This window comes from Chlorocebus sabaeus, chromosome 19 (assembly GCF_047675955.1).
Source record: "Chlorocebus sabaeus isolate Y175 chromosome 19, mChlSab1.0.hap1, whole genome shotgun sequence".
NCBI lineage: Eukaryota > Metazoa > Chordata > Mammalia > Primates > Cercopithecidae > Chlorocebus > Chlorocebus sabaeus.
The window spans coordinates 31,000,853-31,025,249 of NC_132922.1; positions in this window are offsets into that span (position 1 = coordinate 31,000,853).

The following is a 24,397-nucleotide window of genomic DNA, read 5'->3' on the forward strand; positions in this document are numbered from 1 at the left end:
AAGGAAGCTGGGTTTTTACAGGGGCAGGTCCTCAAGGTGGATACCCCTTCGCTAAAGCCTCTGCTCCAGCAACCCGCAAGCAGCCACTTGCCCTAGGCTCCAGGCAGCTGCCTTCCCCTTGCTGTCCTCTGGACTGTTTAGTATGCAGAAGGACCAGCCCTGCAAGGCCACCATAAATCCTGCCCCTGTCCTACAGCAGATCAATCGCCAATCGGCTCCAAATTCCCTAGATGTCTCAGCAGCTTGGCCCAGCGGTAGGAGCCATGGCCATGGCTGGCTCTAGATGCTGCTGGCTACATATATTGAACTTGAAGCATCGGATTACATGTTTGTTCAATAGCAATAAACTCCCAAGTTTTATGGGGTCATAAAACCGCTGTCTCGGCTCCCACTTAGGTGGTATGTAATGTACACAGGATGGTTTCCCCGCTAATGGGGCGGCACAAGTGATTTGGGGCTATTAGCTGGAAACATCACATCTGCATTTCCCAAATTCTCATAAATAAGGTGGCCCCACCGGAGTGCACCAGACCCAGCCTTGAAGTTCGAGGAGAGGAAGAAAGACAGTGTGGGTTGGAGCCATGAGGAATGATTAGAGAGGGAGGGAGACCGGGCAGGGTCGGGGAGAGGCAGGGGATGTCAGGAGAAAGGAGGGGGCAGGGCTCAGCCCAGATGCCCACTGCCCTTGAGCGCATCCCTGCCCAGCCTCTGGCTTAGGAGGACTCAGAGGACAGGCACCTCCTCCCAGGGTCCTGGGCCCCAGCCTTGCCCTCTAGAGAGGGCAGTTGAGACACCTGGGGAGCTTGGATGAAGGGCTGAACTGTGGACGGTGGACAGAGTGGAGGGAGCCAAGTGCGAAACAGCACCCAGGTGGGGCCACAATGTTCAGGTCTCCACAGACCCCACAGGGAGTCAAAGAGGAAGACAGCAGAAACATGGAGGCCGAGGCCAAAGCAGAGAGATGGCCAGGTGACCTTAAGCAGGCCGAGGCTGGTGTGTGCATTTGGGGAGGTGCCCCTCTGTGGCCCAGGGTCAGGGTGAGGCACTACTGGGGGTGGAGATGGAAGAGGCAGCTTACGAGGCAGTGAGTTCCCATCTAGGGGTAGGGCCACAGTGAGAGCCCGAGGGAGGCGTCGTGTGAGGGCCCTCAGCTCTACCCCGGACCCGTGGTTACCATGTGCAGAACTGCTCAGGTCCTGGTGCCAAGCACCCCATAGGATTGTCCGGGATCCTGACGGGAAGACACCCAGACAGGACTGGGAGAGGCAGCCATGCAGCCCGGAGCCGGGCAGGGGGCAGGCCTGGGGAGGTGCAGAGACAGGCAGTGGAACTCTGACAGTCAACCCCATCTTGCTCGTGGCCAGGTGAGAGTGAGGGGCCACACTGCCCATCCCCTGGGGTAGCCCAGCTGATGGCACTGGCACCCGGGACATGGCCAGTGGCCTTTTAGCTCTGGCCAGGCTCTTCTCAGTGCTGGAGTTGAGCACGTAGATGACTTTGCCCTGATCCTTGTAACTTTGCTATCGACCCAGGTCCTTAGAAATGCATCGATTTGCCCAAATCAATATTTATTGTGGCTTCAAAGACTGGGGGTTGGAGAGGGGTGCCTGCGGGCTGATGAATGGAGTTAAGGCAGCCAGGGAGCAGTCACCCCCACCTCCCACCCAGCAGGCCTCACCGGCCTTTGCTCCTGCCCTGCCCCCACCCAGCCCCCGCCCCCACCTTGAGAGCCCTCCGGGGACAGCCCACCCAGATGTGAACAAAGGATGAGCTGGCGGAGGTCACCGGCACCCAGGTGACCCTGCCCACTCCTGTGCCTCCGACACCAAGTGTCCTGCCCTCTGGGGCTATTTGTTTCCTGGGGTCTCGAAGTGAGTTCCTGGGAACCAAGCCCATCTGGGGTTAATTTCCTAGTGGAAGTCCCTCCCTCAGGAAGTCTAGAAGTCAGGGGTGTTGGAGGAGAGCTCCTCTGGCATCCCCACCTTCCGGGCCACACAGGGCCTATAGGAGGGCACCTGTCTCAACTCCACAGGGCCCCTCGCGATGGGCCTGGGGCCAGCAGTGGGCACACTGGATGAGGATGCGGGGCATCCACCCAGGGGTCCCCTGCCCCAGGGCTCAGGGGAAGGACAGGAGACCCCCCACACCCCAGAGGCCCGAGGCCGCAGGACAGAAGGACAGGCTACTGTGGACCCTGGGGGACTGGAGGGGCGGGCGGCCCCTGGCCCACACAGGACCGGGAAACTCATTTCAGGAGGCTCTGATGAGGCTAAGGAGGCCTGTGGAAGGCAAAACATGTTCACAGAGAGAAACACACGTTCACAGAGAGGAATTCTCAAGGCCAAGGACCGACAGCAGCAGCAGAGCCCAGCACGCGGTGAGCGAGACCCCACGGGGGAGCAGCAGCTGGCGGCCGCATTCAGTGAGCACACGGAGAGCCTGAGCCAAGGCAAGAGATGGGGCAGACCTGTTCATTCCCTTGGAAGGCCACTGGGGCCGTGAACCCCAGCGCTGGCCACAGGCCGCCTTGGGCAAGCCCAACCCTGTGGAGGCTTCTTCACGTCTACTCCTGTCCCGTGGCTCCTGCTCTCCTCTGAGGATCGGGAAGGGCCCAGCCACATGACCGAGAGTTGAGGACCTGCCCCTGGAAAATCCCAGCTCCCCTGGAGACACGGGTGCAAGTGGGAGCTGTGCAGAAGGCGGCTCTGCGGCTGTGTGCCCTGCTCAGACACCGTTGCCTCTCGAAGCCTCAGTTTCCTTCTCTGCAAGATGTCCCAGGATGTCAGGGAGGTGGTGTGCAGTGGGCTTCCCCCGTCCCGAGGCTGGTGGTTCAACCCCTCAGGCAGAACTCAGGGACAGAGGAGCCCCGGCAGAGTGGGCGGGGGTGAGGACGAGATGGACTGCCCTATCCGCAGGGGGAAGCTGTGAGGACCAGGGGCTCCTCGTGCAAACACAAACCCACCCAGGCCCGGCTGGGGACTCAGAGGGGCTCCTGATCTGCCCGGCATCTGTGGCAAGCACAGGGCAGATGAGTGTGGAGGAAGCGGGCCTGGTGGTCTGGAGCTGCCTCTGGGAGCCTTCCTGGAGGAGGAGGCTGTGTCTCCAGCAGCCTCATAGAACAGCTAATGTTTCTCCGGGGCATGGCCACTGCCTTCACTTCTCCCATCTCGGATCAATTTTTAATGTAGAATGAAAGCCGGGAGACCACAATTTGGCAGACTGGCTGCTCAGTCACTGTGTTCAATCTCAACCATGGCCTGACTGCCCCTCCCTCCAGCCCCCTCCCCTATCGCCTTGGGAGGGCCTTCTCTGGCTCCACTGCGGGCCCCACCCAACATCGTTAACCCACCGGCGCCTGCCCCCCATCTCAGCCTTCCAGAGTGAACACAGGTGTGTTTAGGGAACTCCTCCAAGACTCAGTGAATGCTGAGGGCTCCTGGCAGGGGTCAGGAGAAAGGCGTCCTGAGGGCAAAACAGCAGGCACCAGGCTGACCCCATGGCCAGGAGGGCCTGAGGGACGGGCTGCTCTAGGGCAGGCTGCAGCCTGGGGCAGGGTAAGGACGGGTGAGGAAGTGCAGGGAGGGCTCATGGGCAGGAGGAGCTCCCCTACGTGGTGGGAGGGCGTGTGCCTGCTGTGGGGCCCAGCGAAGCACCCCGGGACCACGGCCCCCAGATTTTGGCCCGGGGTTCTCTGCCCCCAGCTGAGAGTCACCTGGCAGGTGCCTAACCAAGCATCCAACCTAAAAGCCTCCCCCACCCAGGGCCACTCTGTGGAAAGCTGCCTGGCTGGGACACCTTGTGGAGTGTCTCTGTCAGGGTCACCATGTGACCCGGCTCCTGGGGCTCCCTGGTTTTTCAGTGCCCTCAGTGAGTGGTATCAGCTTGTAGTTAGAATGTGCCACATGCCCACAAGAAGGGGGTGAAGGGGTAGCCGGGGAGGCCACACAGGGCCTGGCCAGAGCCACCCCCACCCGAGGCCCACAGACTGGAGAGAAAGGGTCATAATGGGGGCCGCATCCAGCCTGGAATGAACAGGGAGGCAGTGGCTCCCAGAGGAGGGGCTGCAGGGGGAGAGGTTCCTGCCAGGAGCTGGGGCCTTCTGGGGTGGTGCACCAGCTCAGGGCCCCACCCACCCTCCTTCTTGAGGCCCATGACAGAAGAGGGAAGAATCTACAGTGTTGACCAGGGGTCTGCAAGGAGACACTGGCACTTCCAAGCTGTCAGGCCCCCTGCCAGGCCAGACGGATGGGCTTGGGGCATCAGCCTGTGGTGAGCCCCCAAGGACGCTGGGTGCCCATGTGGGGCCAGGAGGTCTCAAAATAGGTGAGGGAGGGGCCTGGGCAGGATGCTGGGAGATGGCAGCACCCCCACCTGACCAGGGGCTGGGGTGGGGCCGGCTGTGGCTATAATCTCAGTCCTGCTGTGTGTCCAACAAGGAGACATCCCCTTGCTGATTTTTACAGACGAGGAAACTGAGGCTCAGAGAGGTAAAAACCCTTGCCTGGCATGGGCTTGGCTCACAGACCCACACACTGAGGACCCAGCCAGGCCAGGAGCTCTCAGAGGCCCTGTTTCCTACCCATGAGACGCTTGTCCACAAGCAGCCATAGCCCTAGAAAGGGGAGGCGGGACCCAGGAAAGGCAGGGGCAGAGGGGCAGCTGGCAGACCCAGGGCCGACTTCGCGGGCCAGAGCTGCCTGACCCACCAGCTCCTCCAATACAGGCACCAACCCCATGTCCGGGGGGAGGGTTGAGGGATACCAGGGTGGGGGTGGGGAAGGCCAAGAGCCTTGCCCAAGCTCCCCAGCCCGGAAGCTGCAGGCAGGACACGAGCCCAGGACATAGCAGCAGACGGCTGTCCCAGCAAGTCCTGGGCACCTCCTGGGTGCAGTGCCCAGCAGGCCAGGGGCGAGTGCTTGCTGCCCATGGAGCCTGGTACAAAGGTGCACACCCAGGGCTGGGGCTTCGGAAGGTCATGAGATGGTGGTGGGAGCCCCTCCTGGCTGGGAGCCTGAGATCCAAGGGATGTGGTAGGACCCAGAGATCAAGATGCCCCATGGATGGGGAAATAGGCCCCAACCAGCACCTCGAGAGGAGGGTGGGGCTGTCCCGGCCCTCAGGCTGCCTGGCCTGCAGGGCTGTGGGCTCCCACAGGGTGAGCTGCATCCAGAGGCCCGTGAACCTGTGCCCGGGCCAGCCCAACAGCCATTCTCTCCACCTGCACGCGGATTCCCCGGCCGGTTTGTTGGCTACTTCATTCGCTCGCTGACCCCTCAACTATTATTCACGAGTCTCCCAGGTGGTAAATAAAGTCAGGGGAACGTGGCGGGAGCCAGGGTGGGGCGTCATGTCCAGGTCCTGCTTCCCTTTTGCAGAGGAGGGTGCTGAGGGATGAGGGGTGCCCCTCGAGACCAGGTCCCCAAGAAACCACTGGTCTGACCCCCAACGTGCTGCCCCAAGTCCGGGTCACTGGGGGAGCCGCACGGGACATGTCTAAGGTCGAGAGCTCTGTTCACCTGCCTGCCTGTCCTGTCGTAATCACTGCCTGGGGTGCCAACACCACACTGCTCCTCAAGGGCCGGCCTCCCTGTTCAAGTGAGCATTGATTTCTGTTTTTCCAACAGAGTTTGGAATTAGTAGCTGGCATTTGTTTGGGCAGAAACAGCATCAATATTGTCTCTGGGGTGTCCCAGGCCTGTTCCTGCCTGCAAGCCTGGAACAGCCCCAAGCCCGACTCCTGGCTCAGTCCACCAGCCCACGAAGCAGGAGGACACAGAAGGCAGAGTGACCTGCCTGAGGCACCCAGTGTCAGGGCAAAGCCAATCCCATGGGAGGGGAGCTCCTCCCACCTGAGGCTACTGCCTGAAAGCCCCCTTAGCACCTCGTTCCTGAGGCCTGAGAGCAGGAGCTCCCTCCATTCTTAGAAAGGACACTTCCTCCTGCCCAGTGCTAAGCAGGCAGTTGCTGCAATCTGCCCTGACTAGGGCTGGCCAAATGCATGGATCCGAATCCATCAACTGAACTGGGCCTGCCACATACCTCCTCCCACACAGACCTGACACAGCCCCAGATGGGATAGCCTGTACCGCTGCACTGTGTATATGCCTTGAGAGGGATGTGCTGAGCAGCCCAAGACCCCCAGTCACAAGTGGTGTCCAGGCCTGGTCTCTTACCGCCTGGTCCTGGTAGTGGTCTGACTTTGGTTTTCTTCATTCCTTCCTCTGATTCTTGTGTGAGCAGCCTGGAGGCCAGCATGGAGGAGGCGAGCTGAAGGAGCAGCAGCAGGGCCCTGAGAAGGGCAGGTCCTCCTCCTGAGGCTGGGTTGACCCCTCGGGACAATCAGCGGGACTCCTGGCTGTCCCACGGATCCTGCTGCCTGCTGCCCTGGTGGGGTTGAGGCATTTTCAGGAACAGACATGTGCAGCAAAGTGCTTGCGGGAGCCCTGCCTCTAAGGTCCCCGGGGTCCGTCCCTCAGCTGAGGGCTGACAGCATCAGGGCCAGGTTGGGAAGATGAGCATGGGGTGTGGACGATGAGGGAGCTCAGGATGCATGTGGCCTCTGCCCTCCCATCCCCCTGCACCTCCAGCAAGCCCCTTCAATCCAACCAAGGCCCCCCATCTGGGTAAGGCCATCCTGGGGTTTAAGCAAAAGGTGGGCACAAGCAGCTGCTCACAGGCCTTGGCAGAGGATGGGGTGTCTTGGGAGGGGAGAGGAAGGCTGCTCTGGGGACCAGCACAGGAGACCAGCCATGGCAGCCCAGGACCACCTGCCGCCCAGCGTCCATCTGAAGGCCGGTCACCAGGAAGGCCAGTCTTGACCCAGATCTGTCACCTCCAAAGCATCTGTGGAGTGTGAAACATGGCCTCGCTGAGAGGCAGGATAGGGCTTCTCATGCCCAGCCCTGCCCCTGGGAAACGTGATGGGTTCCTGCCAGCCCTCAGCCCCCCAGAGGATCGCTCAGTGCACGGATACACAGCAAGGCCCCCTGATGCCCCCACAGCCACTGGAAGAGCCAGCGCTTCCGGGACCCCCATTCCCTGTCTCCCACCTGGGATGGCTGCAGCCTGCTTCGCAAATGCCAGGCCCTTGCATACAGTAGGTGCTCAGGGGTGGCGTGGTCTCATGTCCCCTAACAGCCCCCTCCAGGACCCAGGAAGGAAGAGGGGGCCCAAGGGTGGAGTGTGGGTCTTCAAGAGCTCTGCACATTAAGACCCAGAGCCCAGCATGGCCTCTAGCAGAGCACCAGGGAGGGGTCCAGGGGTGTGCCTGCCCAGGAGACTACGTGCAGGCTAGGCCCTATGAGGGCGATCAGAGGGGAAGGTCACAGCAGCTTTGTGCTCTGTATTGCAATGCATACCCTGTTAATCCTCATGCAGGGCTCACACAAGCCTGTGCGACCCCATGGGTGGCCTTCCCCCTCCTGTGATGCTGACCCCCAACCCCACCTGCCCACCCGCCTGCCTGCAGCATCTCCAAGGCCTCCGGAGCAGAACTGAGAATTACAGCAGCTTGTCGGGCAGCACTCCCAGCCAGGGTTGGGACCCGATCCATCCCGCAGCAGCATCTGTGATCTTCTAGAAAGGTCTCTGCCTGCGGGGGCAGGCAGGTGGGGTCCAAGGCCAGCTCCCTGAGATCCGCTGCCAGGAATCGACCTCACTTAGCTGGCAACACCTGCTTCAGCTTGGTGTTTAAGGAGCTGTCCTGGAGTCATCTATGTCCATGAAATCTCAGACACACCTGCACAATCAGCTCCTGGGCTTCATGTAGCACAGGAGAAAGCAGCCAAGTGAGTGACGGAGCCTCAGGCTCCCAGTACAAGTTGTGGACAGAGCCCAAGTCGTGCTGTCCTCACAGCTCGGGGCAGAAAAGCTGGACAAGGCAGTGTGGACCATTCCCCTGAAACAGGAAAATTCCTTTGTACCCCTCACAGGGCATGCAGTGAGGGTATGGCTCACTTTTTCAGTGCCCTGCTGCTCAACTCTGTAGGGGAGCATACCGACGGGCAAGTTGTGGGCACTGACCCCACGGCAGTGTCTAGGGGTGGATATTGACAGCTCGTGAAGCCCCAGTGGGCGCGTTACAGGGTGCTCTTTTAGTTTAGCCATGTATAGGCAGCTTGTGTTAACCAGCTCAACCAGACCCCTGCCTTATCACAGGGACAGAGAGCTTTCTGTATTCTGGGGTTCTTGCCTTGTGTAAATCTGACCACAGGTGGGCTTGGAGAATGAGTGCAAGGTTTTATTGAGTGGAAGTAGCTCTCAGCAGATGGAGCCAGAAGGGAGATGGTTTTCTCCTGGGTGGCCTGAGCTCTCCTCCGACTGCCCCAGCCAAACTCCGCATCGTTCTGCTGCAGCCGGCTTCACAAATGCCAGGCCTGCCAGTGCCTGTTGGTGGATTCCACTCGACGTCCAGCCTCTTGTGTGTTCTTCCACTGATCCACTCCTCTCAATGTGCAGCTGCTTGAGTATCTGCCTGCTAGGGTCTCAGGGGTTTTATAGGCAGAGGATGGGGCATGGCAGGCGAGGGTGGTCTTGGGAAATGCAACATTTGGGCAGGAAATGCCTGTCCTCACCTAGGTCCATGGGGGTGGAGCCCTAGCCAGGAACCACGCCTTCCTCTACCCAGCACTTTCCTTCCCCTCTTTTGAGATGGAGACTTGCTCTGTCGCCCAGCTGGAGTGCAATGGCCTGATCTCTGCTCACTGCAGCTTCCGCCTCCCAGGTTCAAGCAATTCTCCTGCCTCAGCCTCCCAAGTAGCTGGGACTACAGGGGTCCACCACCATGCCCGGATAATTTTCATATTTTTAGTAGAGACGGGGTTTCACCATGTTGGCCAGGCTGGTCTCGAACTCCTGACATCGGGTGATCTGCCTGCCTCAGCCTCCCAAAGTGCTGGGATTGCAGGTGTGAGCCATTGCGCCCAGCCCCTTTCCCCTATTTCACATCATTTAAAGGGTCCACACTCTTCCATTTCCAGCACTTCTGTATCACCCCCAGGTTGGGTTCTGGGGGCTTCTCTCTTCCTTAGCATGTGGGCATTTCACATCTTTTGTGTCAATAGCGAGTACTGTCTTTGTCATGGGGTGGTGAAAGGACAGGAAAATACATGCTTTTTTGTGTTTTGTTTTTGTTTTTTGTTTGTTTTTTAGAGAAATAGTCTTGCTCTGTCACCCATGGTGTAACCATACTTCACTGTAGCCTCGAACTCCTGGACTTAAGCAATCCTCCTGACTCAGCCTCCCAAGTATCTGGGACTATAGGTGCAGATGACAATACCTGGCTAAGTTTTTTTGTTTTTGGTAGAGATGGGAGTCTCGCTATGTTGTCCAGGCTGGTTTTGAACTCCTGGCCTCAAGTGATCCTCCTGCCTCGGCCTCCCAAACCATGCTGGGATTATAGGTGTGAGCCGTTGTGCCTGGCCTCAGTACATGCCTTTTCTGTGGGACCATAGTAGGTGGGTATATCTATGGGGTACATGAGATATGAAGTACATGAGATACGTTAATACAGGCATACAATGGTTAGTATCACATCCAATGGAGTGTCCATTACCTCAAGCATTCATCAATTCTTTGTGTTACAGACACCCCAATTATACTCTTTTAGTTTTTTGTTTGTTTGTTTGTTTTGTTTTTTTTGAGATGGAGTCTTGCTCTGTCGCCCAAGCTGGAGTGCAGTGGCGCCATCTCGGCTCACTGCAAGCTCTACCTCCCGGGTTCACACCATTCTCCTGCCTCAGCCTGTGGAGTAGCTGGGACTACAGGCGCCTGCCACCATGCCCAGCTAATTTTTCTTTTTTCTATTTTTAGTAGAGACAGGGTTTCAGTTTCAGTGTGTTAGCCAGGATGGTCTCGATCTCCTGACCTCATGATCTGCCCACCTCGGCCTCCCAAAGTGCTGGGATTACAAGCGTGAGCCACCGCGCCTGGCCTCTTTTAGTTATTTTTAAACGCACAATAAATTATTGTTGACTGAGTCCCAATACATGCTTTTTTTTTTTTTTTTTTTTTTTTTTTTTGAGACAGAGTCTCACTTTGTCACCCCGGCTGGAGTGCAGTGGTGCAATCTTGGCTCACTGTAACCTCCACCTCCCAGGTTCAAGCAATTCTCCTGCCTTAACCTCCCAAGTAGCTGGGACTACAGGTGGCAGGCACCAGGCCCAGCTAATTTTTGTATTTTTAGTAGAGATGGGGTTTCTCCATATTGGCCAGGCTGGTCTCAAATTCCTGAACTCAAATGATCTGCCTGCCTCAGCCTCCCAAAATGCTGGGATTACAGGTGGGAGCCACTGCGCCCAGCCCCAATACATGCTTTTTAATGGTCAAGTCTAGTAGGCCCATGGGGCCTGAAGCAGGCATGCCCCTGGCATGGCCCAGGCAGGTCCAGGTGTGGAGGGAGGCGGTGGTGGTAGCTTCATTCTCAAGTCAGCAGTAGGAGTCATGCCCCCAGGCGGCAGGAAGAGGGTGGGCGCCTGGGGATCCCTTCATGGGGGTGGAGAAGCCTGGGGTGGCTCCAGCTGTCACCTGCTGTCTGTGAGGCCTGGGCAGGGAACTCAAGGGCCCTCCTCAGTTTCCTCGTCTGCACGGTGGAGGCAGCGGGCCCTCTCCGGGCTGAGTGATATCAGGGGGCTCTGGGCTCTGGGCTCCCATCCCACTTTCTGGGAGCATCCCCTGGGCTCTGACAGCCCCTGCCCAGTTGCTGAGGCTGCCCACACCACAGGGCCAATGCTGCTCCCGTGGAGCCCACAGAGTGTCCCGAGTTCCCACCGCTTCCCTCTCACTCTGACTCCCATCCCTCTGCGGCCTGCTGCCAGCCCCATGCCAAACCCAGGGTGGCGGTGACAGCTGGGCACATGCTGGACACCAGTGTCCTCAGCCTGTGACTGTCCTCACCACAGGGTGCCTAGGTCAGGATTCAAACCCAGGCCTGAGCTGCCCTTGTCTGTGCAAGGCTCTATGTCCCCTCCTTCCAACCCATCTCAAGTGTCCGACCCCAGAGTGCTCGTGCCGGCCACTGGCCGTGTGGAAGACACCTCCAGCCACAGGGAGGCCCTGCAGCCAGGGCCTGGGGTCCTTGCTCACCAGGGTGCACACCACTCACCTGGAAAGGAGACAGGGCCACCTTCACACAGCCCCAACACACGGGCCTCAGGGGCAGGGACCGTGAGATGGAAGGAGGGCCTGGCGCCCTGGGGCACCAGTCGACTCAGCACCCAAACACCTGCCCTGGGCAGGTGAAGAAGCAAAGAGGTCAGGGCCTGGCTCCACCCAGCCATGCAGCCTCAGGCTAGAGGCAACACCCTAGGCCTCAGTTTACCCTCTGGGAAGAAGGCACATGTGAGGAGCTGGCTCAATACAGCAGGTCCTTACCACTGCTCATGTGGGTTTGCGGGTAGAAGGCCCCCAGCTGCACTGGGTTTGGCTGTAGAGTCCTGGGACACAGACACCAACCAAAGTGGCCTGGGACAGGAGTCCCACTTTTCCAGCAGCCCCTTGCTGGTGAAGGACACTTCAGACTTTCGCCCCATTCCCCGTCACTTTGGTCATGAATAAGTATGCTGGGAGGTTAACAGGCAAATAAAAAGCACAGCTGGAAACAGTGTGAGGCCCCAGTGGCCATGGACCAGGAGGACTATGGAACCCCAGGGCTAGGCAGCATCTGGGCAGCCAACGCCAGCCTTTGGCAGACCCCATGGCACCTGCCCAGAGGGTACATGCAGGCGTGGCCCTGCAAGGTGGGTGGTCAGAGGCAAAGGTCACAGCAGCTTCATGCTCTTTTCTGCAATGCATCCCCTCTGTTAATCCTCACGTGGGGCTCAGATAAGCCCCTGTGTTTCCCCCCGGGTGGCCTTCCTCCTCCTGTGACGCTGTCCCCCAACCCCTGCTGGTGCAGACCCCATGGCATCCAGGCAGCCAACGCCAGCCTTGGCCACCACACAGCAGCCCAGGGGGCCCAGCAGAGCCAGGCAGTAACAGAGGTCGGCGGGGGACTGGGAGTTTCCCAGGGAGGGTCCCCACACCCCCTGCTCCCCTTTCCTCTCCACCCCGCCCCTTCCCGCTTGCCCCCAGCCCACACACCGGCTCCAAGGACCGGCTCCACCCGCCCACCTGCTCCACTATTGTTTACTCGAGGATTTTCTCCGAACGGGCTTTTTTAACTTAAGTGATTACATTTTGAAAGGAAGTCTTACAGCACCACTGGAAATGGAAAACAAGCATCGCAGGTGGCAAATAGAAGGTATCCGTGCAAACAGAATGAAAGCAGAGTGCGCCATGAGATCCCACACAGCTGGGCCTGTGGGAGGTGCAAGCCCCTGCCCTTCGGCTCCAGCTCCACTCAGCCCCAGGAGGGGATTACTTCCAGGTCACAACGCGGAGGACAGGGCTCTGCCTCCCAGCCCCACTCACCAGGAGAGCGCCCCCACCTGATGGTCGTAAAGCTCTACCTTTAATCAATGCAGCCCATATTGGGCAACACCTGCAAGCACTGCCTAGTGGAGACGTGAAATGGCTGAATCTTGGCCCCACTTCAGAGACAGTGTCTGGGGACAGAGACTCCTACTTTCCACAGTTTTCCCAGGCCCACCCTCAAATCCCTCCCTGCACAGGAGTGTAAGCAGAGGAGACAGACAGCAGCCCTCGCCTGGGGGTGTGCACACCTTGGCTACCTGGCCATCTCTTAGACTCACCTACACCCGCCATGCTCAAGGCACTGAGAAGTCCTGCAGAGGACACGTCAGCCTTGTTTAACTCAGTATTTCCCCAGGACTCCTTCTCCCCAGCTCTACCCTGGGTGTGGAGGGTCCTCTGTAAAGGACAGACAACAGGCAGCCTCCTGGTCAGAAGTCACCCATCCACACTGGTGAGCAAACTCACAAATCCAGCTTTGCTCAAACAGCAAAATGATTCCCACACAAATGACATATGGCAGCTCTTGTTGTGTCCAGCAAAGCCATGGGACAGGCAGGACTGCCCAAGGCTCCATATATCCAGGCCAGGGGTGGCAGCCTCTCCCAGCCCACCCCAACCCCCAACACCAGCCCGAGCAGGAGAGATAGCCCCCACTCCAGGCTCAGTCCTTTACAGTGTATTCCCTGCAGACCTTATCAGTGCCTTGGCCGATGACCCTCTATCCAGACATCTCAAACTCAGCCATGAAAGGAAAGTGAACATGGCTCTCTCCTGCACATGGCAAACGCTCATGCTGCAAAAAGGCTCTTGGACAGAACAAAGATGCTCACCCCTCCCCGCTGGTCCTTGCAGGTGCTGCTGAGAGAGGCACACCCATCCCTCAGGGATTCGTGGGGAGGGCACCAGGTGACTGCAGCCCAGCACCCGGCATAGGGACCTTAGAAGAGTCTCTGTCACCTCCCAGTTCAACCTACCCAGGAGGGTCCCACGACCTGTGCATGGCGCAGCTCCCAGGAAGCTGCCCAGGGAGGCCCAGTTCATACCTCTGCAGCTGCAGAGCCCATGCCCAGCTACCTTCTGGGAGGGGCAGCATCTGCAGTGGGGACTTTGGGATGGGGCAGAGCTTTGGGGAGGGAGATGCCAGGTGGAGGGAAGAGCAGAGAGGGTTTGGGAACCCGGCTCCCATAATCCCAGGGCTTTGGGAGGCCAAGAAGGGAGGATTGCCTGAGGCCAGGAGTTTGAGACCAGCCTGAGGAACAAAGTGAGACCCCCATCTCTACAAAAAATAATTAAAAAAAAAATTATCTGGGCATGGTGGCACGCACCTGTTGCCCCGGTTACTTGGAGGCTTAAGCAAGAGGATCACTTGAGCCCAGGAGTTGGAGGCTGCAGTGAGCTCTGACTGTGCCACTGCACTCCAGCCTGGGTGACAGAGCGAGACCTCGTCTTTTTAAAAGGTGGGGAGGGGTAGGAGCTAAACAGAACAGTGGTCGCCAGAGCCTGTGGAGAGGGAGGGGTGGCCGCCCTGACCACTGGCCAGCCTGAGTGGCCCCAGTGTGCCTCTTCCCCTGGCCTTCAGCCCGCAAGGCAGCATCCTCACCTGCCTCACAGAAGCAGGTTTCTCCCCAGGTCAGTCTGCCCAGAGGGGCCCCACGGAGGCCTGGGGCGCTGCAAGGAGCTGCTCCCTAGGTGTCAGCCTCCATCCTTGGGCAGGTGCGGTCTGAGCCAATGCCCTAGGCTGGGCCACAGCAGGGACTCTGTCCAGGTGGCCAGGAGGGTACAGGAGTCCCTCAGCCCCAAGTCCAGGGTTGGGGAGAAATCCTTGGGTGGGGGCAGCAGCATTAGGGCTGACCATCCACCCTGTAGCCCTGAGCCCAGGGGCTCTGCTACCCGGGAGTCTCTTCTAATTGGCCCCAGTGCCTCCCGGGCTGAACATTGCTCAAACATGTCAACCTTGCTGCTTGATTGACAACCTGTCACTGTTTCATGAGGTTTCTGAGGTGTTCCTGGGACTCGGCAACCTTGAAAGTTGGATGAAGAACTCCAGGAAACTGGCAAGTCAGTCAGCGGCCAGAAGTGAGGCCCTCGCATGGGGGCTGTGAGGGGCTGCGGGACTCATAGGAGGCCATGGGGCTCATGAGGGCCTGTGTGGTTCACGGAAGACTGTGGGGTTCATGGGGGACTGTGGGGTTCATGGGGGACTGTAGGGTATGGGAGCCTATGGGGTACATAGGGGACTGTGGGGTGCATGGGGGTCTGTGGGGTACATGGAGGCCTGTGGGGTACATAGGGGACTGTGGGGTATGGGAGCCTATGGGGTACATAGGGACCTGTGGGGTACATAGGGGACTGTGGGGTACATGGGGGACTGTAGGGTACATGGGAGCCTGTGGGTTATATAGGGGACTGTGGGGTTCATGAGGAACTGTGAGGTGCATGAGAGTCTGTGGGGTTAATGGAGGACTCTGGAGTTCATGGGGTACTGTAGGGTTCATGGAGGACTGTGGGGTTCTTTTGAACATGCTTCTTTTGTAATGAGAAAAAACAAAAAGTTAAGGCTGGGTCAGGCAGGAGGGGCCCCTGAACCCCTGGGACCCCGAAGCCGTGTGGGGAAAGTGACAGGGTGGCTAGACCCAGCCCCACCATAGGCCTGGAGCCCTGACACAGGGCAAGAGACCGCCCGGTGCCCGGGCCCTTCCCGCCCTGGCCTCTGTGTCTGCCAGGTCCTTGCTCCACACCCAATCCAAGGCATCCGGCCCCGAAGGATGGGGCATGTGTCCTGCCGGCAGCCATCTGTCTCCACTGTGCCCAGGCACCCCAGGCAGGATCCCCCACTGGGGGCTTCAAATAGCCACCTGTCCCTACCTCACTGGCCCTGAGCTGTCTTGGGGCCTGGGGACCTCCCAGAGGCCCTGCACAGAAAGGTCAGGCTCCAACTCTGGACCTTGGGCCATACCTAGTTGCTAGGGACACACTCAGCTAGGCTCTGAGCTGGAGTCACTGCCCTGGGGGATCCTCCAGTCTGAGTCTGAGCAGAGCTGGGACCAGATTGGGAGGTGAATGGACATTGCCCGAGACTCTTCAGACACTGCCAGCCCCGTGGGTGCTCGTCTGTAGACCAGGCTTGTGGAAGGGGCTAATATGCCCAGGTCCACACAGGGCAGACGGGGGGCACAGCCATGTCCATCACAGAGTGGCCAGACCTGAGGAAGCCAAAATGGCTTGGCAGTCACACGCAAGGCAGATGCCCTCAGCCCTGTGTGGCAGATGGGTAAACTGAGGTACAGATGGGAGCGGAGTGCACAGGAAGCATCATGAGCCAGAGCTGAGCCAGGTCAGCGTGGGGGCAGCAGCCATGTGTTTCCATGATCTCATGTGGCCCAAGAGCCGGGAAAGGCAGGTCCCACTCTAGGGTGGAGACATGAGGGCGGGGAAAGTGGACATTGTCACATGGGCTGGTGACTCCGTGAAGCAAGGCCCAGAGGAATGAGAGATGGAGACGAGGAGCAGAGAGAAAGAGGCCAGGAGAGGAAGCCAGTGGGAGAGGTGTGGGGCCAGGGGAGGCCGGAAGGAGGAACAGGGCTCAGGGGACAAGACCTGGGGAGGAGAGGCCACTCACTGTCCACAGGGCCACGCCATCTGTGAGGCCCAACCCAGCCCAGGGCCCTCCCACCCCTGCCTCTCCTTGTCCTTCAGCCCAGCGTGGCCCAAGGAGCCAACATCCCACTCAGAGCAGAGGAGCCTCCTTCTGTGGCCATGCTCCTCTGTGTGGCAGTCGGCAATGGAGCCCCCGCCTCTTCAGGGAGCACGGACAGAGAAGGGCATGACAGCCCATGCAATAATGACCAGTGGATTAGCCACTGCTCCTGTCATTAAACTGGCACCAGCATGAGACCTATTTCAGAGCCACAGGTGGAGAAGGGCCCTTCCTCATCGAGGGCCAAGACCTGGGGTTGGCAGTCGCATAGTCCTAGAAGGTGTCAGGGTCGGGGGAGCAGCTGGGAGCAAACCCGCTGTTTGGGAGCCCGGAGGAGGCCACAGAGCCCTGAGCTTTGCCGCGTGGGCAGGAGGCTCCTCCCAGGGCTCAGCTGCAAGGGCTGGTGCTCACACAGGGGACAAGAAAGATGGACCAGGTCCAGAGTCCCAGGCCTCTCCTGATGCCCCAGACCCAGGCCCCTCCATCCCACCCCCCGGGGCCCTGCGTTGGTGTCACCCGTGCCCTCTGCCCCATGCCCATGCCCACCCTGGGATGTTGTCTCCCCTCTCTCAGGTCTACCTCCCAGCACAGACCCTCGAAGAGGCCTCCTTTTGCTCCCCCAGGGACGCCACAGCACTCTCATCACAGCCCACAGTGTGCCCATCTCGGGGCTCCATCCAGGCCCAGCCAGCCGACAGCCAGAGTCCATCCATCATGCTGCCCACCACCCTTTCAGCCTGATAAGGTGAGTTCTCAGGGAGCATGGTGGCTGCTGCCAGCAAGGGGCCCCCAGGGAAATCAGCCGACATCAATAAACCTCCCTCCGACGCCCCACCGCCCCACGTGCACCATCAGTCTTCCACATCGACCGGCCCACCAAGGCCGAAGCTGCGGCGGCGAGGAGAGGCCCCTCGTCCAACAGCCTCAGATCCCCCGCAGCCTGGGAGCCTCCAGCCAGCTCTCCCTGCCCAGCCGTGTCGCCTGGCTCCCGGCCTGGCTCCATCACCGGGGCCCCAGCCTGTGTCCAGCCTCTTAGCGTGGGAGCGGGGGTGAGGTACTGGGCAATGCCGCCACCCATCAGCCTGACATTTCCAAACAGCCTGGTACCACCTCCTCCGAGGGCAGGACCAGCACTGTTAGCAGCTCCCCAGGCTCCAAATGCCAGCATGGCCACCCAAGCTTGGGAGTGAGAAGCCCAGAGGCCCTGCTGGGGATCAGACAGCCCAGGATGGGCATGGGCAGTGGGGGCTGCAGGGTCCCTGGGGCTGCTCTTCCAGCCTGACCTGGAGTGAGTGAGCTCCTGGTTGAGAGCCCGAGGAGCCACCCCAGGCCTCCCCCAGCCTCCCCCATGGCAAGTGTCCCACTGCAGCTGGGGGCAGGGGTGGAAACCGTGCAGCCCTGGGCAGGTTGGGCCATCCAGGGCCCTCTCCCTGCCCTGCCCTGCCCTGCCCTGCCCCACTGCTGTGTGGCTCTGCCACTGCAGGACTCTGCCGACACAGTGACCCATGTGACCTGACAATCCAAGCCATATTGGCCCCGGGAGATCTTCCCACCCGCAACGCTGAGCCCCAGCTGGAAAGTCACCCCCGGCACAGGCACCGGGGACAGGCAGTGGCCAGCCCTGTATGCTCAGTTGTTTCTGTTTAAAGGATGAATAGGCTGACTGTGGTGGCTCACATCTGCAATCCCAGCACTTTGGGAGGTCGAGGTGGGAGGATCACTTGAGCCCAGGAACTTGAGACCAGCCTGGGCAACATAGACAGATCCCCTCTCTACAAAAAAAAAAAAAAAATTCACCAGGTGTGGTGGCACATGCCTGTAGTCCCAGCTATTCAGGAGGCTGAGGCAGGAGGATTCCTTGAGTCCAGGAGTTTGAGGTAGCAGTGAGCTGGGAGTGAGGAGCTCACTAGTGCTGCATTTGGGGTGGGACAGCAATGAGCAAGTGGCATCGTGTGAATGACTCATGGGTGTCAGAGCCATGCGTGGCCACTGGGTTCCACTCAACGCCTTGATCTTCAAGCTCTGCACCCAACCTGTTCACCCTTTAGACAGAAATGACTGAGCTACGGGGCTGGCCACTCTCTGTCCCTAGAATACTCTTAGGACAGTACTGGTCTATGATAATACGGCTCAGAAAACATTGGGCTTTTCCCATTCAGTTTGAAAGATTTCAATGCTAGGCCGGGCGCGGTGGCTCAAGCCTGTAATCCCAGCACTTTGGGAGGCCGAGACGGGCGGATCATGAGGTCAGGAGATCGAGACCATCCTGGCTAACACAGTGAAACCCCGTCTCTACACTAAAAAATACAAAAAACTAGCCGGGCGAGGTGGCGGGCGCCTGTAGTCCCAGCTACTCGGGGGGCTGAGGCAGGAGAATGGCGTAAACCCGGGAGGCGGAGCTTGCAGTGAGCTGAGATCCGGCCACTGCACTCCAGCCTGGGCGACAGAGCGAGACTCCATCTCAAAAAAAAAAAAAAAAAAAAAAGAAAGATTTCAATGCTACATGTGGGAGGTTCTGCCAACAACGACACTGAGGCGGAGTGACTCGCCCCCCGTCCCAGAGGACACGACCCTGGGAGGACCCGACCCTGACTTAGGAGTCCAGTTTCACTCTGACCCGAGCGGGCTGAAGGCAGGACAGGGCCACCACGCCTTCAGGCCCTGTGGTCACCCAGATACACTGGGCCCAGTCGCCACCCTCTATCTGCCTGCCTGCCCCTGGTGGTCACCCTGGCAGCAGCCAGGCCGGGCTTGGGGGCACTTGGGGCACTGCCGCAGGGGCAGGCTGGGTGGGCCAGGGTCTCTCTAGGGTGGGGTCTCAGAGCCTTGGCAGAGCCAAGCACCTGAGGACCGTGCCTGGCCCATGAGGGCTAGGGCCTTAGGCAGGAGGTCAGGGCAGGGCGTGACTGGAAAGCCCCCTTTCAGCCCCCCGTGAGCAGGGAGCCACAGGCCGCCTTGGGAGTCCACACACGACTGCGCAGCCCCGGGATGAGGGAGTATGCCCGGGGTGGCAGGGCAGGCCTGTAGCATCATGGGGCGAGACTGCCAGAGGGAGGGTCCAGGGATGTGGGCTCCCAGCAGGGCAGGAGCAGAGTGTCGGGTTCCAGGGGCAGAGGGGGTCCGGGAGACCGAGGTACAGTGTCTGCATTGGCGGCGGCTGCCCTGCACCAATGGGCAGCAGGTCTGGGCATGAGATGCCCCAGCTGGGGACCAGGTTGGCTGTCAGAGCAGCTGGGGCAGCACTGCTGGGCAGTGAGGAGAGCCCTCCACCTGCTTACCCGGACACCGCCCTGACCTGGTGAGGCACCTTGCCCATGTGCAGATCACCCAGGATGAACACTGGGCAGACTGGGACACGAATCCCAGGGCAGCTGGACAGAGGCGCAGGGAAGGGTGGTCTTTGCAGGGAGAGAAGCCAATCCCTGGCCTAGAGGGTCACTGGGGCTGGGGGAGCCCACCTCCCATCACTGTCTCATCCAGCCCCCCTCCCTATGAGCAGCCAGCCGGGCATCTGGGAGACCACCTGAGACAGGAGGCGCTCAGTCAGGGCTGCTGTGTGCTGGCCTAGCAGTGCCCAAGAGGCACAGGCTCTCCCTGGGTGAAGGACCACGGGGCCTGGCTTTGCCACCAACTCAACCACACCAGGGTCAAGGTGAGACAGGATCCGCTCTGTGGTCCAGGTTCCCCGACCCCCACTCCTAAGCTGTTCTGACATCCAGTCCAATCTACCTCCTCTGCCCACCTCCCCTCCCTTCCCCCACTTCCCCTCCCTCACATCCCCTGCACCAGCCACACCTCCCGTGCCCACATCCCCTCCCTTGACCCACCTTACCCACATCTACGTTTGCACAGATCCAGGTGGGCCTCAAGCCCAGGCCGGGAGGTCCTCCCAATGACAGACCCAGGTGTTCCCTCTGACAGCCAAGGCTTCCCTCCCTGTTAAGTGGGTCATACCTGGTCCCTCCCTCCTAGGGACGGGGGTGCTCAGGAGGCAGGATACCCTGCCCCTCCCACTGAGTGACCATGGCTGGCCAGGGCCCCCCAGACCCCCAGGCCCCCAGCATATGGGACACTTAGTCCTGCCCTTGATGATGCTGCAGCATCTTCCAGCGGGTCACCCTCAGCCCACCTGGGGTCACACCACTACGTGGGAGGCTGAGGGCTGCAGCACTGGAGCCAGTCGGGTGTGAATGTGGACCCTGGGCTCCTTCCCTGAGTGGCCACCTCCCCAGAGAGCTGCATCCTGCCACAGCACAGGGCCAACCTGGGGTGAGACCTTGCCCAGGCTGTCCTGCCCTCGAAGACAGTCCTGCCCCTCAAGGGGTCTTGCTGGGCCATGGCCGCCCATGCCCGCTAATAGGGCTGCCAGCCCCAGCACAAGCCGGTTGGTGGCTGATTGATGGGTAATTGTTTTACCTCTGAGCAGCCTGAGCCCCATAATTTGGAGGCATAAATCCCAGCCTGTCGGGCTTGGCTGACATGGAATGACACCCAGAATTAAATGAAAGCATAACAATTAACAGCCCATAAAAATGTTCTGAGCGAAGCCTCGCCACAGGGAAGCATGTCTCCATCTCCGAGTGGGGCTCCTGAGGGCTCTGTGAGGCCTGCCTTGGGGTGGCGCGGTGCCAGGTCTGGCAGGACAGGCTGCCTTCTCCTAGAGAGACAAAGCTCCCCTCCAGGCCCGTGTCGCCTGCTCAGGTCCACTCTCTGCTCACCCTTGGGCCACCCAGAGGTCACTTATGAGCAGGTGTGGTCACAGGCGGGCACTGAGCTTGGGGCAAACACCAGCCCTCACGCCCCGCAGAGCCCACAGCAACCAACGCCCCGTCCCCATCCTGCTCCACGCACCACCTCCCCAACAAGCTGCTACACCAAGCCCCGTGTCAGGGGCCAGTGTGCGGAACCAGCACCAAGACAGCGCTCAGCAGGCTCTCCCCACGTGCCTGTGGGCGCACATGTCCCCAAGCCTCCAAGTGCCCACCCCTCACAGGCAGAGTGCTGTGGCCCCAGGCCCTCAGTGGGGAGCGTGGGTGCCCGAGGGATCTGAGGTTCACTGGGAAGAGGTGTGCCCCACCCCAGGGCCTCTCTGGCCCCAGCCTCCTCCCTTGGGGCTGCAAGGAGGCTCCACCAGCCTTGACACCCTGAGTTCTGGATAGATGGGGCAGAGGAGCGACATCCTGCCCATGGCTGGAAAACAGGACCCCTGCTGGGCTGGGAGGGCACCTGAGGATGAGGATGTTAGGAACCAGAGGGTGCAAGTCCCCAGACCCAGTTTCCTGCCAGTCCCCGTGGACATGATGGTGGCCCATAGGAGCCACGCTGGCCTTAGGGACAAAGAACCCCCAACCCTGCCAGAGGCATGCAGTGGATGCCTCCAGGCTCCAGCTGCAGCTGGGCAAGGTTCTGCCCGCGGTGGAGGGCTGGCTTGGGGCCCCGATGCCTGGCCACAGGCTGAACACCTCCTCTGACTGATGCTCAGCCCGCATTAAGACTCAGTTCCTAAACAGCCGCTTTCCCTGCATTGGGCACCGGTGGGCGGCTGCCTAACTCAATTGCCTCTTAGCTATTTTGTGACTTGGTGATTGTGATTTTGTTTTCTTATTGTCATTGTTTTAAGCCTCCCCCGTGATGCTCTCTGAGTTCCTCAAACAGAGTGAGGCCTCAGGGTGCACAGCAGGGCTGGGGTTCCCAAAGGCCTTCTCCAAAGAGGCGCATGGATCCGAGGAGAGACTGGCTCGCCTAGACGGGCCACCCACCCACCGCACTCGCCCACCGCAGTCGCCGAGGGGGTCCTGGAGGGAGGGCACGGAGGGCTTAGCATGATGCTCAGGGGGTCTGGGAGGTGGGGCCCTCGGGGTCAGCGCTGTAGCTGGCAGCAGGGCGTGACCTTGACCTTGGATGTGCCACAGATAATTTGAGGAGTGTCCAATGGTCCCAGCAGGAGGACTTCAGCCAAAGGGTGCCCAGGGGGAATCTGGGGGGAACCTGACGTGACCAGCGCATTCCTGAGACAGCCCAGCCCGCCACACAAAGCTGGAGGGCTGCCTTGGAGAAAGCAAACTTGGGGTGGCCACATGCAGCCCCCCAGGCTCCAGGCCCAGCTCCCTCCCCAGGTGCTCAGCGGGAGCCGCACCCACATTGGGAATTCGGGGCAGGTCCGGCCTGCATGCTGTGTCGAAGAAATGCAACACAATTAATTAGCCCCTAAAAAAAGCGTTTGAAGTGTTTATTGCGGGACGGCGCTCCTGGTTTTATAAGCAGATGGGGAAATAAAGTGGTGGGGATGACAAGCCGAGAACAGCTGCACAGGGACCCGGAACCTAATTCATAATTCAGCAGACTAATCAGAGAACATCTTCTGCAGGCGCCGTAATGAAGGGACGTGAGGCCGCAACTGATGAGCCAATCCCCATGCGCCCACCACGCCGGCCACACCCCTGCACTGCCTGACCCCAGGCAGCCCCTGCCTCCAGCGCTGGCCTGACAGAAACACCCCAGCCCCATCCCTGGTCACAATGACTTCCTGCCAAGCTTTCAGCAGCCATTTTCTCAGCAGCTCCCTGCAACATGTACAGTCGCAAGCCCACTTTTCAGGAGAGGAAACTGAGGCGTGGGGAGGCTGAGCCTGAGGGACCTGCCCTGGTGGGTGCACACCCCCACAAGCCCTGGATCCCCGATCCACTGCCCAGGGTTTGGGTCCTCCTGGACCACCCTGGATCCTCTTGTGCAGGAGGGACTCCAAGTAGACTGAGGAGCTCTTCCCTTCCAGCAGGTGAGATGTGGAGGGAGAAGGAAGAAGGGGAGAGTATTTACCAGCCAAGAGGATGTAGGGTGGGTGTGGAGCTGGCCTTTGCTGAGCATGAGCTGGGCAGGGACCTAGGGGTGGGTTGCACATGGGAACCTGTATAGGTTCCCTGTAGCAGGGAACCTGGAATAATTGAACACAAAAGTTAGCATGCATTTGGCCGGGCGCGGTGACTCACGCCTGTAATCCCAACACTTTGGGAGGCCGAGGTAGGAAGATCACTTGAGGTCAGGAGTTTGAGACCAGTCTGGCTAACATTGCGAAACCCCATCTCTGCTGAAAATACAAAAAAATTAGCCAGGTGTGGTGGCGCACGTCTATAATCCCAGCTACTTGGGAGGCTGAGGCAGGAGAATTTCTTGAACCCGGGAGGTGGAGGTTACAGTGAGCGGTGATCGCGCCACTGCACTCCAGCCTGGGTGACAGAGCGAGACTCCATCTCAAAACAATAAAATAAAATAAAATAATTCACACGCATTTTATGAATCTTCTAGCTCTGACAGGAGCCCAGCATTCACGGCAGTCGTGGACTGTAAAATGCACAAGATGAAATGCTTGTGACAGCCGTGAAGTCCTTGTTTTCTCCTAGGCTGCAGTGGAAACAGTGGGCAGTGGGGTCGTGGGCACCAAGCCTCCTCATCCCCCGCTGGTCCCAGCCCCTGCTGCACATGCTCGTGTGTGCCCTGTTCGTGCCCAGCAAGACATGGGGACCCAGGGAAGAACCCAGTTTACACCTGCCCTTAACAGCTCACGGCCTCCTCAGGCAGACATATGGGGTCAATTAAACTCGGCAACAAGCCTTTTACTTAAACACATCAAACCACTAATACCATCAGAGTGGCTGATGTTGTAGCAGAGGAAGGCAAGGGGGCTGCGGTGCCCTAAAGGGATATTTCAGGGGCCTTGTGGAGTTGGGCTCCGAGGCCTAGGTAGGAGCTCGCCAGTGTGAGCAGCAGCAGTCACCCTCCTGTGTGGCACTGGTGCTGGATGGGACTCAGACTTGGGTTAGAAAGCCCCGAGTCAGACTCTCACTCCAACCTCCACTGGACCTCACTTGCTTTCTCCCTACAGGATTTGAGAGGATGGCAGGGGAATGGGGAAACACGGGCCCGGTTACCTGCTGCTACATGACAAAGCAGCCGGGTCTCTTGTGTGCTTGGTCTGTGGGTCTAGAGTCCAGGCAGGGCCCAGCAGGGCAGTGTGGGTGGCTCCTCCGCTGCGCGTGGCATCGAGGGGGCACTCAGTGTACTCAGCCCCAGCTGTGTACCCAGGCCTGGCCTCGGCAGGCTGGTCACAGGGCTGAGCCCCACAGGCCCTTCCGTTCCATGGGCTCTCCCTGATGGCCAGATTCCTTCAAGGCAGCTCAGGGTCAAAAGCAGAAAGTGGAACAGCCGGGTTCTGAGGGCCTGGGGTGCAGCGCAGCACCATGTCCACCCAACACCAATGGTTAAAGCTGTCCAGTTCCTGTCTAGGTTCAGGGA